Below are 14,685 nucleotides of genomic sequence, written 5' to 3'. Positions count from 1 at the left end.
TCTTTCTTGCATTCCCAGTTCTAGGGAAAATACTAGCACTGTTATCATCACCTAGCATTTACTGAGTGTCCAAGAGTTGCACAGTAAACTACAAGAGTTCTACAAATCAGTCATTTTGTGCAACAAAGCAGTGACTTCCTAATTATAAACTAAACCATGGAAAAGCAGTTTTAAGTAAGCATAAAGGAATCATACAGAAACACACTTTTCTCAACATTTAAGTCTTGTTTTAATGATTTCAAACCACTTCTTGCAATTCAGTTCACAGGGACAAACACTAACATGATACCAATAATTGGAAAATTAAATGTATCCTTTAAAGATGAGTAATTTAACCGGTAATTATTTAAAAGGGTCTTACCTAATAAGAAAATGGCATAAAGATATTACTGGATTTGAATCTGTCTTCCTCTCATGATGCCTCTCTCTCTCTCTATATATATATATACAAACAGGAAGTATTTATATGTTACCCTCTTATTCTTATTAATACACTTTACAAAGGCAAACAAAAAAGCCCCAAGTAGTAGTTCATTTACAGTCATCTCCATTATCATTAGGAATGTCTATTGGAATGATGCTAATTTATGTTCCAGACTAAGGACCCTGTGACGGAAGCATTATAGTTGTTCCATTTCTATTTAATGGACATAGATACTGATCATTGGAAAGGAAAAACAGTTGTGTATTTTTAAGGAAAAATAGCCAGGAAATAAGTTATAGAAACAAACAACATTAAAAAAAAAAAAAAAAGACAGAGCCTTATTTAGGGCTGCCCTAACCCTATGCTTCTAGAACAATGTTATGTGAACTGTATTAACGAGATTAAAATATGAATGTATATGCTGGTGAATATAAAATAGCATAAATATGGGAAATATTTAACATCTAGAATGAGTGAATGTGGCTTTGATCCACTCACATTTTTAAATGACAGTAGGAATGAGGAGGTTAATAATGGCTGTCATTCTGAAGCTGAGCAGACTTAGAAGAAAACACAGCTTTCTTCTCATTAAAATCCTGATCAGGTAATGAATGTGCATGAGGTGTAATACTCTGTTCAGATGTTTACTGCATACTTGTCTACAGAATACCTTATAAGCAAATATGTAAGTCTATAATGTAACCATGGAGATATGCCTAGCTTACAAAAACTCCCACTTTCCACTGTACGTAGACAACTTCCTACTTTAAAAATTCTTTTATTACTTCTTTCAGAATTTCCTATATTTTGATCATGTTCGTCTCCCTCCCCTAACTCTTCCCAAATCTATTATCTCTTTCTTACCCATCCAGCTTTATGTTTCTTTTTGTCTATCAAGACCAATTTGTGCTGCCCAAATATTTTTGTATATGTGGCCTTCCATTCAAGCCTTGTCAACTTATAAGGGTCTATACTCTTAGAGAAAACTTTCTCACCCTTTCTCAGTAGCTAACAATATCTAATTGTTCTTCAGCTAGTCGGGAGACTTCCCACCCACCTCCCTCTGGCATGCTGGAATTGTGTCTGGCTTGGAATTGCATAGGTCTTATCTGTGCTGTACTTTAGTGAATGCACATGTGCATCTTCCCTGTGTCTAGGAGAAGCTTTTCCTGTAGTTATCCACCACATCTGGGTCTTACATGCTTCTTCCCTTCTTCCTCAATGATTCTTCAACCTTGGAAAGAGGGGTGCTGTCCATATGCTCCCTTTAAGGCTGAACATTCTGTGGTGTCTTATTCTCTGCACTTTAGCCAGCTGTGTTTCTCTGAGTTAATCACCATCTACTACAAATAGAGTTCCTATGATAAAAGTTGAGAGGTGCCTTGATCTATAGATATAGGGTAAGTCATTAGGAGTCAGTTTAATACTATGCACATTTAGTAGAATAATAATAGTAGGTTCTATACTAGGGACTTTTGCCTGTCTTGGTCTAATAACAATTGTCAGGTATGTGTTTCATATGTTATGGAACATGTGGGGGCCCACAGAGGCTCCCGAGTAAGTCCTTACTCAAGGTCAGAAAGTCTGAGCTAGTTTTGCCCAGCAGGGCTACACAATGGAATGATTTGGCCAAGAGCATGGTTAACAGGTGTTTTGAAGGGTCTGAACTTGCTGGTTCTTTATACCTGGATCTTGAAAGGGGGAGGTCTTTTGTTCCTCCCCTTGCTGATGTATAAAAATCCCATCATGATTAAACTCGGGGTGACTGGGCCTTGACCCAGGGCCCTTCTGAAGCTATCCTGTGTCTCTGTATTTCTCATTATCTCCTTCTATATTTCTATCTAATACTTCTTCATTCCTCACTCCTCCCCACAAGAACAGTTCTTAAGTCCAATCACAAAGGAGATGACTCCTTCCACTGTACAAGCCACTGTTGCACCACTGGGTAGATCTAGCCGGGCAGCCATTATTGTAGCCTGCAAGGTTCATAGCAGGATGTAATTGGTGACTACTTTTCTCTACCGGTAGTGTGTATAGGACCTTCCATCCCTATGAAGCTAGCCAGAAGAGATGAAGCTTCCAGGTTAGTGCAGTATGATTTCTCCATATTCTATGACTTGTGTATGTCATGTCTTTACAATAAGGTCTTCCTGTCAAGTTCAGGAAGGTAACCAAGAGCACTAGCAATACCTTGCAATATTTGGGGGTCTATGGCCCTGACTGGCCAATAACACATTTATGCACTAAACTTATAAGAAACAAATCAAACTTATTCTTTTTATTGTGGATGGACTAGATTCTTCAAAGGTGGAAAGAAAGAAGAGACACAATATGTGGAAAGAAAAGAAATGAGAAATAATGAGCAATACTAAACAGGGATTCTTACCCAGCACTTATTTCTGGGTTTTGTTTGTTTTTTCTTTTATTTTTAATACATGGACAATCCTTTCCATGGACAACGAGCACATTTAATTCAGGATGACTCAATTCTTGTGTCTCAGACAATTGATTCCGAAGTGGATGGATCACATAAAAGTCCTTTCCCAGTGGTTAAAGAGGGCAGCTCAGCAGAAAGTGGAAGGATAACTTCAGTAACCTTTCTATAAAATGGAAAATGTGAGCATTTACCACAGGCTTCCCTGTACCTCAGAGATCAGTTAGACTGCTGAGGCAAACAAGTCAAAATACAAGACAAGCAGTGAGGAAGGCTGAAGAATAATGATTACTTTGGGGGACCAGTTGTCTCTGACTCATGCCACTGTCAGGTTGTTCAATCTTTGTTCTTAAATTGTGTTATCTAACTGATTTGAGTGTTGGAGCTTAGTTTATTCCCAAACACCATGATGAACCACAGATAATTGATTAGTGCATGTTGAGCAGGTGTTAAGACAGTGTCTTCATAAGGTACCTCATCGAGATGGCTCATGGATTGGAGATGGCACTCTGTACTTCAGCAGTGGAGAAACAAAACATCAGAAAAGATGAAACTACCCAGTGTTTCAATACAAGAAGTGGTGAAGACAAGTCTGAGTTCTGCTTTCAGATGGGATTCTTATAAAAATAGGCAAAATGTGGTCTAATACTCAAAGTACAAAAATAAAATAAAGAACATACACAAAACCTTTAGACTTTGTGTGCTGGTACAAATGACATTGTAAAGTCATAAGTTTCAAAGGTTGGAATATGAAGCGCAGATCTGTAAGTCAAACATAAATCAATAATCTGGAACGATCAATGGCAAGTTAAAAAGTGTGGGGATAAATGATCCCAGTAGGTGTGATGTTCTTGAAGAATTTTGTGTGTTACCTGGGAAACTAAACAGCATTTCCTGCATGAACATGTATTTTTCTATTTACAAGATATTGATTGGTAACTTCTTTTGAAACTTGGAAACTTGTTGTATTGATAATTTCCAGTTTTTGGAATATTTTAAATTATAAAACGACATCTTCAAAATACTTCTGGGTCAGAGGGTAAAAACTCTACTACTTTTTATGATAAGGTATGGTTTTTTTTGTAACAAACTGTTGGTATCTTTATTTAGACTATACAGCATTTCATTTTAAAAACTGACTAAAGCTTTAACTTGTCTATGACACCGAACATATGTCATTAAAAAGTTTCTGTGGACACAGGAAAATAAATGTAGGATTTGTAAGTAGAATTTGATGTGTCTGACATTTACAAATCAGTGATGTGTCCACTCTGCAAGGGCGGACTACTGGTGGGACATACTTATGTTCTCCCCATTTGGAATTCATTTATGTTCCTAATCGTTTTAGTAACTGGCTCTGTGCACAATGCATGTGTGTCATGTCAATTATCACTAGAGGGAATTACACACGTGGACTGAGGGGGTGGTACTGCTATGCTGTGGGCCCCAACATTGTCACCTTACCTTGAAACTGACAGTGTTGGGATCTATCAGGCAAGCTATGTTTTCAATGGCATCTATTTTAAATATGACATGTTTTCAGTATGGCTATGAGAAGCTATGCACTAAAACTTGTCTTCTGTATCTCACTGTGCACTCTGATAGACAGCGAAAACCTTGTTGAGCATCATTTTTTTCTGTACCACAAGACAGCATTTTAATACAATACATCCTATTGTGTCAACCAATTATTGATTCATTGAAAAAGTGCTGCCCCCATCATCATGGCCCCAAGGCATGGAGAACATTACATAAACCATATTATCCACAAGGTGTGATAGTTTTCAATGTTGACTTACCACAAACTAGAGCTACTCTAAGCAAGTCTCAGTTGAGTGGTTATCTAGTTCAGGTTGGCTTGGGGGCATTTCAGTAAGGGATATTCTTAATTGTTAATTGATATAGGAATCCTAAGACTACTGTGGCCAGTATGTTTTCATGTGTTGGGTCCTGAACTGTATACAGACAGAGAAACTTTGCGGAAACTAGGCAAGCAGGCATTTCTCTTTGCTCCTGACTATAAAGATTATAGAATTAGCTATCACAGTTTCCTGCTGCTGTGACTTTCCTACAATAACAGCCCATAGTCTTGAATTACTAGCCACACAAACTCCTTCCTCCCCTCAGTTGCTATAGGTCAGAGTGTTTTTTATCAAAACAGAAAAGAAACTTAAAAATGGGCCCAAATATTTTCAGACAGTTTGGCACCCTATATTAGGTAATGTTTTATTCAGTGTCTCCTCTTTTTGTTTCTTGTCTCTAGCTGCCCACAATGGATTATGGACTTAAACATAAAGAAGAAGAAACTTAATTGACAGGTCTTCTCATCAAATTCAGAGAACAGAGAAAAACTATTGAGTTTCATGAGTGCCTATCAAGCATTTGAGCCTCCAGGGTCACTAATGACCCTGTGAAAAGTCACTGTCCACATTTCTGACATTCAGTCATTCTTCTTGCTTTCCATGCATCATTTTCTGCTTTTCACTTTCCTGGATTGGGCTTTGATGACCAGCTATCTTAGCCATAAGAATCTTCTTTGAATTTTGCCTATAGAGTTCATCTCTAAACCTGAATTAAAATAAGACCCTTGGGTTAATAGTTTTTAAATCACTTTTATCTTATTTTACAACTCATTACTGTTGTGAAATATTAAAGTGTTTTGCAAATTTTCCTACTGCTTTTGTTAACAAGGCAAAAATGTGTTACATTTGCTTGATTAAATAAAATTAACCTGTGAGCAGGTTGCTGAGTCAGCAAGTAGCCGACAGGAAGGGGTACCACATGTAACTAGGGTTCTTAAGTGAGGGCTGAACAGAAGGATGAAGGGATTTTTGAAGATGCAAACAAAGGGAGAAGGTTAGCTACCTACCATTCAGCCTCTCCGAGTGAGCAGAATTCCACCCCAATCTTTGAATCTTGAGTTCATTAGAGGGACAGAGATCTAGATAAAGTTTCCCTTAATAGCTTTGAAAGAGTTGGTTCCTGAGTGAACAAATGTCCCTCAGACGGCAGCCTTTGCAGCCAAACTGTGACTGGTATGGGCAGAGTTGCAGTCACTGATTAGGACAGCAGTTGCTTAAGGTACAGCCACTGTAAATAAAAAAAAATTCAACAACATTTGGGTGCCAAAATGTTGTTGGTTATTTTTGCTCTTTTGGGGTACCTGCCACCTAGCTCCAAAATAAACCACACATGCCTTTGTTCTTAATTATAAATGTCCAGCCTTAGCTTGGCTTGTTTCTAGACAACTTTTCTTAACTTTAAATTACCCCATTTACATTTTAACTCTGGATTTTTTTCCTTTTCTTACTTCTGTATACCTTTATTTCACTCTTACTCTGTGGCTGGCTGTGTGGCTGGGTGGCTGGCCCCTAGTATCCTCCTCTCCTCGTTCTCTTGCTCTTTCTTCTTTCTTCTCCCAGATTTCTTCTGTTTATTCTTTCTTCCTTCCAGCCCCAACTATCTTTTCTCCTGTCTTGCTATTGTCCATTTAGTTCTTTATTAGACCATCAGGTGTTTTAGACTGGCAAAGTAACACAGCCTCACAGAGCTAAACAAAAATGCAAATAAAGGAATGCAACACATCTTTGCATCATAAACAGATATTCCACAGCATGAACAAATGTAACACACCTTAAAATAATATCCTACAACACATTATACCTCCAACATTCTCTTAAAATACATCTGCTCTAGAGTGGAACATGTTGGCACACACCTTTAATCCTAGCACTCAAGGCAGAAGCAGGTGGATTTCTGTGAGTTCTAGGCCAGCCAGAGCTCGACATGAGATCCAGTCTTAAAAGTCCAAGCCCAAACAAACAAATAAGTATTTAGAGGATCAAAGTTAACAGAATCAAGACAAAAACAAACAAACAAAAAACAAGAACAAACACAAAAACAGATCTTTGTTTAATTTAGTAAAATCACCTGTTTTTATCTGTTCCCAAAATATTTCCCATTTCTTTTCATTATTTTCTTAATCTTCTCTACCAAATATTAGTTGTGTTTCTTTCCATTAGACAATATATAGAGAAGAATATCTGCAAACATGCTATTAATTTTATGAGACTAAAGATCAAAATAAGTTAAATTCCTAATAAAGCAGAAATTTAGGCTGTTGATGTAATGTTTAAACTACTAACTTATGAAGTAATTTAAATGGGGTCATTTGTTTTCCTAGATTGGTAGGTAAAATTTACATCAGTTCTTCCTTGAATTTTATGCTTAAAATATTATCACATTTCAGAAATATATTAAAGACTGTCTTCACAGATGGCATATCACTCATCCAAAATACTACTCCAGTATCACAGTCTCCAGCAATCCATCTCAGTCTGCTCTAAGATGTCAAAATCACTTATTCTGTCATTTTTGCACAAAATTACCATACAAGATTCCTTAGTCAGTTTTGCATAATTAATTCTTATTCTCACTCTCAGTGTATACTTGAAGAAATCATGTATCAAATCTCTCTGGGATACAAATTTGAACCATGGAGAAAGGCAAGGAGATTTGATTTGAATGGTTTCAGCCCTGGAGAGGACATTAGTGTTAGGTACTTGCTTTTGACACAATGCAGTACCTCTGAATCTCCATCAGGTTCTCCAAGGTGTTTAACCTGTGCATAGAAACCATTTGCAGAAACGCATTCTGAGGATTAGAGCTAATACAGCTAAAGTCTTCTAAGTATTCTGCAAAAAAAAGTTAGCTTTTAAGTGTAAGGTATTATCACTTTAGTTCATATTAAATTCAAGAAGCTCATCTTTGCCTTCAGGGCGCTGTAGTTTCCTGTGCACTTCCAAATCTCAGCTATCAAACACATTTCTAAAATGCTCAATATAAATGCTAAAGTAGTATGTTACCAAGGATGTTCAACACCCACTGCAGATACTTGATAAGTCCAATCTTTCCTCTGTGTTGCAGAAAAATGTAGTTCAAAAGACACATTTTGCATTTATATAGAATTTCTTATTTTCAAAGACATAATTGATCACTTGCTTCATTTCACAGTAATCATGTGGTATGGGGGGCATGGAAATATTATCAGTTAATTTTCATGCTGCAAATAGAGAACATTGATTTTTTTAATTGTGTAGAAATGGACTTTACAATAAACAGAGGCATGTTGACTGCCAAATAAATGTTTGTAGTTTATTCCTTTAATAGAAAAAAAGAGCAAATGTATCAGTTAGTAGCAGAATCATTTCCTTCTTTAAATCCTAAGGAGCTTAACAAGTTTGTTTTCAAATGGGTATTTTCTATCTGTAATCACAGAATATAAGGTGAATCGTAATAATGCCATATTTTGATACAGGTAGTAGTACCTTCAATTTTGCTTCCTAATTACTATATGAAAAGATATCTGCTTTAATATATTAATTTTACAACATACAATGTTATATGTACCTAATTGTAATTATTTTTTAATTCCATTCAGAAAGTTTTGTTGCACTTGAAAAGCTTGGTTTTCACATAATGAAATTCTGTCTATAAATGAGGGTTTAAAATATATTTTCAGTTACCACCCATAAATCAATAACTCTCTCAGCCCATTTATAATGGCTATCATAGTGAAATAAATGCTGATAAGGATGTAGAGGAAGAGGATCCATTTTATACTATTGGCTACAGTGTAAAGTGGTGTAAGCTACTATATGTAAGTCAGCATGAAAGTGTCTCAAAAAATACTAGAAAATAAAGTACTCATATAATGGGCCTTAACATTATGGGTCACACACCTAAAGGACTCTACATCCTACTATTCAGATACTCGCCCATCTATATTTATTGCTGTTATATTTACAAGAGTAATAAAATGGAATTAGTCTAGATGTACAACAGTAAGTTAATAGAAATATAGTACATATATACACAACAGATTTTATTGCCAAAAAAAATAAAATAAAACTATGGAACTTTCAGGAAAAGAGATGAAACAAAATTATCTTTAAGTGGAAACTCTTCAAAAATCTTTACTAGCAAATACATTTTAGCTGGAGGAAGCATTCCTTGATTGTTTCATATGCTCACTCTGCAGACCAGCTTCCCTCAGAACAAGTGTGTGCACGCAGTGCAGGACTAAGCTAGACAACACCACGGAGCTGTCGTGATGACAGCCTGGAGTGCTGACTCCAGAGCCGACTCCAACAGGAGCCAGACGGAACACAGGAAAACAAAACACACAACCCGGCGGCAGAGACTGTTGTTCACATGGTATCAACAAGAGACTCTAGACACTGAAATAAACAACATTTGAAAAACACCCTTAAGGAGCTGGCTGGGAATTAAGAGAGAAGTGAGGCAGATACAGATTGTGTAGTGAAAGCAATAAAAATAGGGTGCTGAAGAGGAGAGGAGAGAGAAAGCTTAAAAGACGGGGTGACACGAATCAAGAGTTGGAGAAATGGGCTAGAGAGGTTGGGAGGCAAGGCAGAGAAGTCTCCAGATGGGCGAACAGCATGAGCAGAAGATGAGAGTAGGAGTCTACTCCCCAAATGTTATTTCAAGTTCCCCCTTCTTAGAAGCCGACAATGGCTCCCAATTATCCCTGAATATAATTAAAATTCCTAATCACACGCTTCCAAACTTCCACTCCCCCATCCCTAGACTGCCAGCTAATACTTGAGTCAGGCATTTCAGCCTGAGACACTCCACATAGAACTTTGCATCATCACCATTTCAGGACTTCTGCAGTTTAACAGCATTTCCTAAGGTATGCCCCCTAAGGCACCACACCTTATTCAGCTTTACTTTAAAAAATGGCTTAAATTGGATTCTTCCTTCCTTTGGCTCCCTTCACTAACTACTCTTGACTTTGATACCCATATACAAACTATAATTAGCCACATCATTGTTTCTTGCAGTCTTAATTCTCTTTTTAAAAATCTATGCTTGATTGTGCTCAATGCCGCTGTCAACAAAGGAAGAGCCAATGCCCTTCATGAACTAAATCAGATGAGGAGGCCATGAACCATCAGTGTGATCTAGCATCCTTCCCTCTCACTTCATTTATGTATTCACTGATTACTTATTGGCAACATTGATCAAAGTCTGTATTGTTTTAGACCACAAAAGTTTCCACTTTAGAGAAAAAATAAACAGTGATTGAAATAGTGTGACAATTCAATGCAACATTATTCCACAGGCTGATACCATTTGGAGCTAAGAATATCATCAAGTCAGATTTATGAGTACCTATGCATGGGAAAGTTTGACAGTGACTAGTGGTGAGTGGAGACGGCATTGCAGAAGAACAAGGGATGGAGTACATTTTGTGAAAGTGGTCGAAATTGGCCCAGTTTTGTTACAATGAGTATGATACAGCACATTACATGGACTAAGCTTGCAGCTCAGGAGTAGTTTATTTGTCCAGCTTGCACAAGACTCTGGATTTGATCCTTAGCACTAAGCTAAGCTAAAACCTAAAATGCTGCACATTATTGAACAGAAGTCATTCTGACCTGCATGCATGATAGAACCATTAGTTCACTCATTTTCTTGTGCCGTCTGTAACACTCGTAAGAATTCTGGAGTCATGCCTCTATTTCTGACTACTATGACTGAAAGATTAATCATTCTAAGAATCTGTTTCTCAGATACACACTGGAGATCAGGGCCTTGCAATACCTTCCAATCTCTCAATATTTTCTACTTTTACCTTTAGTCTACTTTTTTTTTATAACACTCCTTAATTTAATTTTATTTGCATTTACAGATACCCATTCTCTGCAAGTAGTATATAGGTTCCATGGAATAAGGGATCCCATCTACCTTCTCTGCTATGGTTTCCCCAATGTCTAGTTTACTGAGGAATATATTTATTAAATTATGAAAGTATATCTCATTACATTTTTAAAAATTATTTTAGTTTACTGAAGCTATTTGATTTAATGGATTCAGGTAGAGTGAAAAATTTAAGGTAAGTTTTACCTTTTAGATAGAAAACTAAAACAAGAATACTGTGGTAAGATTCAGCATTTGATATATAAAATGCATTTTAATAGCACATGTGAGCATTGTAAGCCAGGTCATCGTCTTAAGAAATACTATAAAAATCCCTTTTCTACGTTTTTTTGGGGTAATGACGGCCAGATGTGGCAGTGTAAACAGGAGAGTCAGTGAAGTTAAACTGTACTCATCTCTTTCTGGTCTTAGAGACGACTGGGGAATGGAAAGGATGAAAAGCCATCTTGGAAGTATTGGTCCTGATGCTTTCCCAGACATTTTTTAAGAGATAAAAACAGGTATGGAGACATTTGAGCTGAGACTGCTTGTCCTGAGCCTAATTACCCTATGAACCACATTCTCCTAAACACAGCTCAATTTTATTCCTGTTTCAGCAGAAACAATGAGCGGGAGACTCTTGGATTCAGTTTAACAGTGTTAGAAATGGATTCAGCACAGCCAGCATGTTGAATTGAGAATATGCAGACATGCCTGACTTCAGTCTGCAATAGGTGGAGAGGACTGCATGGAAATGATTTGTCTTAGTCAGGGTTTCTATTGCTGTGCAGAGACACCATGACCATAGCAACTCTTATCAGGGAAAACATTTAATTGGGGATGGCTTACAGTTTCAGAAGTTTAGAACTTTATTATCATGGTGGGAAGCATGGCAACGTGCAGACACACATGGTGCTGGAGAAGGAGCTGAGAGTTCTATATCTTGATACATAGGCAGGAGAAGGAGACCGTGTATCACACTGGGGGTAGCTTGAGCATATGAGACCTCAAAGTCTGCCCCTACAGTGACACACATGCTCCAACAAGGCCACACCTGTTCCAAGGCCACCCCTCCTAATAGCGTTTCACCCTATGGGAAAACATTCAAACACATGAGTCTATGAGGGCCACACCTATTCAAACCAACAGAGGATTGAAAGCAACTCAGGACAGAAAGTAGAGTCTTACTTTCATGAAACTTAAGTAGGCCCAGGAAGCCAGTCAGAGCATCTTCCTCCAGAGTGACAGAAATCATCCCACAAACAGATGCTAGTCTTAAGTAATTTGTACATCTGGGTGGAAGGTTGAACAGTCCAAATGAGAGCAGGATGCTGAAGCAGAGAGATTAAGTCTCCATTGCAATGTAACAGGTGAGCCTCCTCTCATTATTTCCTGACGTCCTCTTCAAGAGAGACAGGACACAGGAAAAATCCCTAGAAAAAGGAAACTGCACCGGAGACACTGAGGAATATTCTTGAATGGAAACTGTAAGAACTATTTATTTTTTATCAATTTCACTAAACTTGGATTCCTAGGTTTCCTACAAAGCCAGTTAGAGTTTGACCATTTGGTTGGCCTACCATATCTTTAACAACACAATGTCTGGCATATATTTAGTGTTCAATAAACATATTTTAATTTAATGACTGAAATAATTAAGGGCTCTCTAAGCAATTATGATTCTTTAATTGCAATTTAGTGCCTTAATTAAAAAGAAAACATGAATGACCTTTTAGTCTCCATTGCCCAACCACACAGAAGACAGAAGAAAATAAAATCTTAAGAAAGCAGCATAGTTCTCTGAGTCCACAATAAATGCTGAATTTATCCTTCCCTTTGTCTAAGTTTACTTTAATTAAAAACCTCTGGAGAGAAAATAAAATAAAATAATTTTAATCCTTCTCAGAAGCCATTAGTACATTCTTACATCACTATTTCAAGAAATAGCATGGACGACAGTCATAATTAGCAGTTTACAGAAAAAGTTCACATATAACTGATTTTTAGTTTTTTTCAGTGATGAAAACATTCTGAGCAATATCATCTTAGGGCACAAAAGGCTTATTTTATCTGATACTTCCAGGTCACACCCAGAAGGAAGTTGGAGCAGGGTTATAAGCCATGAATAGGAAGCGGGGACAGCTAGCTTATTCCATTCAACCTTAGTGCTCATGAAGGAACTCACCACTGTCGGGGACTGCAGCAGGAATCTGGAGGAATTCCATATGCCTCACTGCTGGCTCACAGGCTCATCCTTAAGTAACTTTCTGATACAAAGCAGGAAAACCTGACTGAGGACAATACCACCCACAATAGTCTGGGCTCTCCAGTCTTGATTAGTATCAATTAATAATCAAGAACTCCCCCAAGACTTTTCCACAGAAATCCTATTTAGGCTATTACTTAATTGAAGCTCCTCTGTTAGATTCTGTGCCAAGTTGACAATTAAAGCTAACCAGGAAAACCATGCCACTATCATGGGAATTACAAGCAAAAAGGATGTGTAATAACATTTAATATTCCAAGGATGGTCTTTGAAAATGCAAAGCATGTAGCCAAATGGAAGCACTGTGATGCTTCATTTTTATTGCCAACTTGTCAGAATCACACTGAAGAGTCTCAGTGGGGGATGGTGTAAATCATCTCCCACTGTGGGCATGTCTGTGGAGAATTTTCTTAATAATTAAGCTACTTGATGGATGAAGACCTAGGCCACTTTGGGCAGCACAACTCCCTGGGTTTGGATGGACAGTCTACGCATGGAGGAAGTGATGTTCTTGATTATATATGCGACAGTTTCCTCAGACTCCTGTCATTGCGACTCCTCTGCTGTGATGGAGTACAACCAGGAACTGTGAGCTAAAATAAACCTGTTCTCAGCTAAATTGCTTTGTAGGGGTGTTTTCTCAAAGCAACAGAAAGGAAACCAGGATAGTCAACTCACTCAAATTTAGTATAGTCTACAGTGTGACCAACTATACACTTTTATATTAAGTACAAAGTGCTTTCAATCAAATATTTGATATTAGACGCTATTAGTGCTTACCCTAGTCTTTGATATGATTTTATATTTTTATTAGAGAACAAGTATTTACTAAAATTTAATAATAATTTAAGAATCTAGTACACTAGAACATTAACAATAATTAAGACCTCAGTTATTGTCTTCTCTCCCCCCCCCCATCTTTCTTTCTTTCTCTTTCATTGTTTTTACATTATAATTTTGAAAGCATAGCTTTCTGGTAGTTAGCACTCAAGGGAAAATCTTGTAATATGAAGAATTATCTTAAGTAGGTTGAGGAGGCTGCCCCATGGGTATGAGTATTTCCTCTGCAACCAGAATCCTGTCCACATGAAAAGCTAGACATGGCCACAGTACCCAGCTATAACCCCAGCCTTGACAGACAGTCAAGAAGGTTCCAAGAGCTCACTGGCTAACCAGTCTAGCCAAAAGAAAGAAAGAACAACAACAACAAAAAAGCTTCCAGTTCAACCAAAGAACCTATCTCAAAACAGTAGGTAGATAGTGAAAAAGTATAACACTTGTTGCCCTGCTCTGGTATCTGCATGTGTATATACGAGCGGGGGGGGGGGGGGGGGGGGGGCGCGCACGCGCGCACACACACACACACACATAGAGTTGTGTGAACATCATACACACACACACACACACACACACACACACACACACACACACACACAGTGAGGTGAGGTGTTTTTCTAGATTTTTTTCATTGTTTCCAAGCCAATATACACTGTATGTATATGAAAACCACATAAAATTATTTGTGGCAATGGTCTATTTTTTTCATTGTTTTAATATAAATATGAATTATTGTTCCAATACAATTTCATAACTTTTTTCAGTCAGTTACCACATATAATGTCAGGTGATTTACAGCAGACTGTCTCCTGATCTTTGAGTGCCTAGTACCATACTTCTGTCTATTTGCATTTCAAGTACTCTGTCTCAGTAATTCTATGAGAAAGCATAAGCATAAGCCTAGGGTGCTTCATCCAACCACTAGAAAGCCAAAACAATGTGTTTACATAACAAAGCATATGGTTTTTAACTGTTTTTCAAAATCACAGATGTGGGCAA

The 14,685-nt window shown here is 37.5% G+C and overlaps 1 protein-coding gene across 11 annotated transcripts in view; it reads right to left on the bottom strand.

Moving 5' to 3' along the window:
* The window catches only part of Nlgn1 (neuroligin 1), an 891,533-nt gene that overhangs the window by 596,905 nt on the left and 279,943 nt on the right, over positions 1–14,685 (bottom strand). The window lies entirely within an intron of this gene.

This window comes from Peromyscus maniculatus, chromosome 6 (genome assembly GCF_049852395.1).
Source record: "Peromyscus maniculatus bairdii isolate BWxNUB_F1_BW_parent chromosome 6, HU_Pman_BW_mat_3.1, whole genome shotgun sequence".
NCBI classification, from domain to species: Eukaryota; Metazoa; Chordata; class Mammalia; order Rodentia; family Cricetidae; genus Peromyscus; species Peromyscus maniculatus.
Note: the sequence above shows the minus strand (reverse complement) of the source record. Positions and strands in the feature narration are given on the sequence as shown.